Below are 5,466 nucleotides of genomic sequence, written 5' to 3'. Positions count from 1 at the left end.
GATTAAAATCCTCCTTATTAAACAACTATTAATTTTTCCATTATCAATTTCAGCATTTCCACTGTCTAATTACAAACCATTAATCTTAAAAAGCTTTCAAACTTTAATGCCATGAAGAATTACAATGAACTAATCACCACAATGAAAAATCATGTTATTTTCATTTTTTCCTTTGATTAAACAATTACTTTAAGGAAACAAAGTTTAAAATTTAACATCTGCAATTCAGTTTTCACTTAAGACCACTGAAGTGGCTTGGCACTTTCTATCAACAAATCAGTAATTTCCTTCTACTTTCAAATAACCAATACTCATTGAAATTCACTAGATGAATTAGAAACACAACACACAAATTAAAAAAGGAATTAAACATGCTAACATACAAACCTTTTACTTATGAAAAAAGGCAGGAAGCTATATGTAGACTGACACATTTAGCCAAGAGGAAAGTACATGAAACAGCTCTATTTACAACTTCAAAATGTCAAATATGACAAAAAAATTCCCTGAGAAGTAGTTCAATATGAAGTTAATGAGTACTGGAGCACCACTCAAAATAACTTATTTCATCAACCTAAGTTGTCCATCTGACAAATGGGAGTTTAACAACGACAAAAAGATTAACAAGACAGGAGCACAACTGGCTACGGGAGAATTCTTGGCTTATCATAAAACAGTGGATAGAAAATCCAGCATATTCATATTTGTGCAGAATCACACATATTTTATCCTAACACATCTCATATGGAATGTTTTCAAATTAATGATGCTTAATTGATGGTCTGGAAGATAATAAAGCATATATAATCTTAACCTAGAGAAAAATGTTGGTAGGAAAAAAAAAAGGGACTATCAGAGATTCAAAGGATACACTCTCATAAAAGTCTTCACAATTCAATTTATTCTATTTTCCAGCTCATATATTTTATATATTTAAGATTGTGTCCTGTATCTATCTATTGTTATCACTTTAACTTTTCCATCTTTTATAAGGTTATGTCTTCGTTTTTATCTGACTTTTCTCAATTAATTTTCTTTGTGAAAACATCTAAGGATGCAATTGGCATTTTGAATAGAACAGAAACAGAACAAATCCATCACCAATCGGTAACTGGTCAGACTCTTAGCAATCAAATAAAAAAAAAATAAATAGGGGAAATAGTCTGTTCTCTATCACCTCCCCTCCAAAAAGAGGTGTTTAACAGTGTCTATGCAGATTATTAGATCAATAGGTGAGTTAGGTGCTATTAAATCACTTGGCCTGTGTAGCATTCACCCAAACTACCAACTGGAACTGCAGAAGTGGTGGCAAAGCTCTGCAATGTCTCTGCAAAAAACTGAGGCAGCAGGACAGCCTCAGGTCTTCAGTGCAGCATCCATCTGCAAAAAGGACTAATTTCTTTCCAAAGTGATTCAAGGAACTACAGGCCACTGATCCTAACTTCCATTTCTGGCAATCCCTTAAGACTTTGTAATACAATGTGATGTCACTGGGTACTCTGACCAGCATGGTCTGTTAGAAAGAGCCAGCACAACTTCTGCAGCGTGGACTCAGTGAATCAAATGAGCGTGATGATCTTCAGAGCTGATGACTGCAACGTATCTGTAGAAATCAATCTAAGCCATGCCTACATAACCATGAACTCAGATTTAGCAGCAAAATGAAGGAAAGGAATCTAAGAGTAATGTTTCTCTGAAATTATCAGCTCAATGAATAATAACAGCCATAATAAGCCAATAAAATGCTGGGAATGATTTAGAAAGGACATTGAAAATGTAGTATTGACACTTCAGAAAACCTTCATTAATTTTTCTCTCCAGCCTGTTGTTTGTCTAGGATTTGCTGCATGAATTTAAAACAACAGCTGTTCTAAAGCAATCATGAGATATATCCACACTAGGTTATTTAGGCTGACTCCAGAAATGGAATTATAAATTCAAAAATCCACATTCATCACAGCAATAAAAAAAAAAAAAGTCAGCTCTGAAATACTTAGCTATTCTGAAGAATACCTCTACTGCTTCCTTTAAAGTAACTTTCTTCTTATTATTAATATTACTCAGTTTTATATTAAAAAGGGGGGGAAATTGTCCAATTTTTGGTAATGGATATTTTAACTAATACAAAACTGCAAGTATTACAGTGTCAGATATCTTCAGGGGAAAATAACTATGACTTGATTTAATATGCCCAAAGAAATAATTTCCATTAGTAAAAAGATGAAGTCAAATATCGTAACTGCTATTTAATTTTCTGAAATATCTAAGTCATTTGAGGAAAGAACTACTGTGATAAGTGAGATGAGTGCTGCTATTCTGAGGAGGAAGAGATAAAAACCTGTGCATATGGAATAAGACTACTGAATATAGTGGATTAGTTATTACCTGATGAAAGAAGTCAAAAAGCAACTCTCACTAACAACCAATATAAGAATAACTAACATTCTTTAATTTTGTGTTACAGTCATCCTATTATTTAATTTTACACAGATTTCTAGAGGTAAATATTAATGTACAAAATTGATGATGAGGAGAAAAATTTGCAAAGGAAAAAGGCATAAGATAGATATATACAGACTTAGCTATCACATTAATACTGAAATATTTTATTATTTTTCTAGTTAATATTTTTTCCAGTTAATATCCAAAGTTAAGCCACTCCATCTTCAACTAACAATTGCTCACATCATTTAACATAACCTCAGCTTGACGCTTTGCTTTTATCATATTCCAGGACACCACTTCTATAACAGTCCCATACTCTTTAAAGAACAAAATAGCCTCTAAAAACCAGACTCCTGCAAAGACTTGCAGTCTTAAATTGCATTTGTTTTCTGTACTTTCAACACATGTGTAGAGAATCAGTGCTGAAATCACCAGAACTACTTAAATTCTACCTTTGTTTTGTGTTTTCTAAATAGTCTTAATATACATCAGAGTACGAGTTCCTTCTCATTCTATAGGTAATAATTTTCTCCATCTGACAATAGTTATTGTTGCATAAATTATGGAGATCCAAGTCAACTAAGAGCTACCAAGAAATTCTCCCTTATCCATGCATTCAGAGAATTCTTTAAAAATTCTAGCAGACTGTACCCATAGAGCTCCTTTTACAAATAATATAGTTTTCCCTGATTATTTTTTTCATTATTCCACTAATCCCATGCTTTATTTTAATTTCTTCTAATGCATTTAACATTCTAAAGAAAATTATTTAAAATCTATTACTCTAATAGTCATAAATTTCTGTACACAGATTCCCAGAACTTTGCTGTTTTCTACCTCAGTTCTTCCTGAGGTTTAGAACTCTACATCCATATAAAATCTCTGCATAACATCTGCCACTTTCTCATCCGCAGTGCAAAGACAGCTTCAAGGCACAGGTTATATATGATGCTTACTACCTTCTTTATGCTATGTCGCTTAAGAATTCTTAAGTAAAGAGTAAGTGGTTTGCTACAGTTGATTTTGTCGACTTTGTCTTCTGTCAACAAATTTTCTCGCATTATGTGATTAAAGGCAGATTGACAAAGAAGATGGATGCAAAAATATTGCTTCATCCTTCTTGCACAGTCTTATCTTTCAGAAGCTTTGCCTTCTTGACTCTATGTTGCTCCTACAGGGTATGAAAAATGTTTTACTCCTGATACCATCAGAAAAACCAAAGGGATTTATCATCAGCTTTTATAATTTCTCTTTCTAAAATATATATCATCACCACCAGTTCCCCTAAACTAAACTTTCCTATATCCTCTCTATTTTGGCATTACAATTCTCTCCACTCTTCCTCCCACTAAACTTCTATCAGTTCAGTCATTATCCTTAGAAAAAGACAGTATTTCCTCTTCCCTCTTTGATTTAGTCAATTCAACTGAAGCTGTTTTGTCTCTTTTCTCTCTGTCACCAGCCTGATTGGGACTTTCCTGACTGTTCCTTGTCATTTCAAAGTTTAATTTTGTCACTGCCTATCAAATGGTTGAAGAAAGAGAACTTGTTTCATGTCTAAATGCTTCATGTCTAAAATGTTATCCTCAGCCTCTTGTTGTTTCATATGTATTATTTCCTACTGCATTTGTTAAGCCCTATAAATAACCACGTAAATTAATCTGAATGTAATTTAGTTCCATTCACTTGAGAAATGAACCTCTTTCCTTTGGCTTTTGATGATGATTCTCATCACCTTGGGAGCTCCTGCAGTTTCAGAAGTTACATCAATGTTTATTGGATGTGAACTTCTGGGTCCTGCACTTTCCTGCCTGCCACACACTAAGGCTTTGCCACTCCATCCAGTATTATGAACATTTTCAGACAACCACCACCAGTCTGTCTGCATCTGCCCACTTCATTCCTAGACTCTTCCTCTAGAACTGCTCCTCACCTTTTTTTGAGTCCAGACAATGTCCTTTGACCCTCCACATAATTTTGTAACAGGTTACCATTTAAGGAACCTTGTGAAGTCTATGTAAGCAGTTTCATCCCATTCGACATGTTGTAATATTTGCCTGAAACATTTAACAAAGTCAAAATGCACAAACTAAATGCTATAAAAGTATAACAGCTGAGATTCCCAATAATGGTAATATTTTAATCCAATACAATAGGTACAATGTATTTCTAAATTCAACATTTACTAAAATAACACCATAAAATATGACAAATGAAAGATCTTAAGAGAATGTATCTTTTCAAGAAGTTAGTAAAGTCTCCCTGGAATCAACAAAATTTGGAACATCCCAGATTTCAGAAGTAACTTTTTGGACTCTCCTTTCCAGAAATGTCTTTGTATTATTCATTTAATATTACCAGAAAGACCTCCAGAGCATTCTTTTTGCAGTCTCTCATATTCCAGAAAATACAATGCAGACCTCAAGATATCTGTAGAATCCTACCCTAATAAAAGCGCACTTCTGAAATAATATATATCTATGAAGATACTTGTAGCTGAATAGCAATATATCTCCCAGTTTCAACACAACTTTTCACAGTGGCCTGAAATGAAATGGCATGTGTAGCAATCATTACATTTTTAAATGATTTAATTGATGCATAGGCTGATCTTGGGCTTCGCTCTTGCATCAGCAGACATTATAACCTGTATCAGCTTTTTTTAAAAATCTTTACTTTCCCCTCCTTCTTGAATGGAATGTAAAGATAAAAATAAATTCTCTTTTCCATTGTATTTAATATATTTCAGGCTTGTTTTCTTTGTAGGCAAAGAAGTTCAAAATAAAGTTTATTTTTTTCTTTGAGTACATTCAATCCTTCAAATCACAAAATCATCAAATTTTAAGAATTATGTTTGAAGTAGGTTCTTCAGTGTCAAGTTTTACCTAAATGCACATTATATCTGGAGTTATTAGCCCCTCAAAATTCAAATGAAATGGGGAAAAAAACCCCACAATCTTATGTAACATTTTGTTATGTGAAGCCTGCTGAAATAGTAAAAATTATAATGATAATCAAATA

Source organism: Vidua macroura, chromosome 4 (genome assembly GCF_024509145.1).
Source record: "Vidua macroura isolate BioBank_ID:100142 chromosome 4, ASM2450914v1, whole genome shotgun sequence".
NCBI classification, from domain to species: Eukaryota; Metazoa; Chordata; class Aves; order Passeriformes; family Viduidae; genus Vidua; species Vidua macroura.
The sequence above is the reverse complement of the archived record's forward strand: the minus strand, read 5'-3'. Positions refer to the sequence as shown.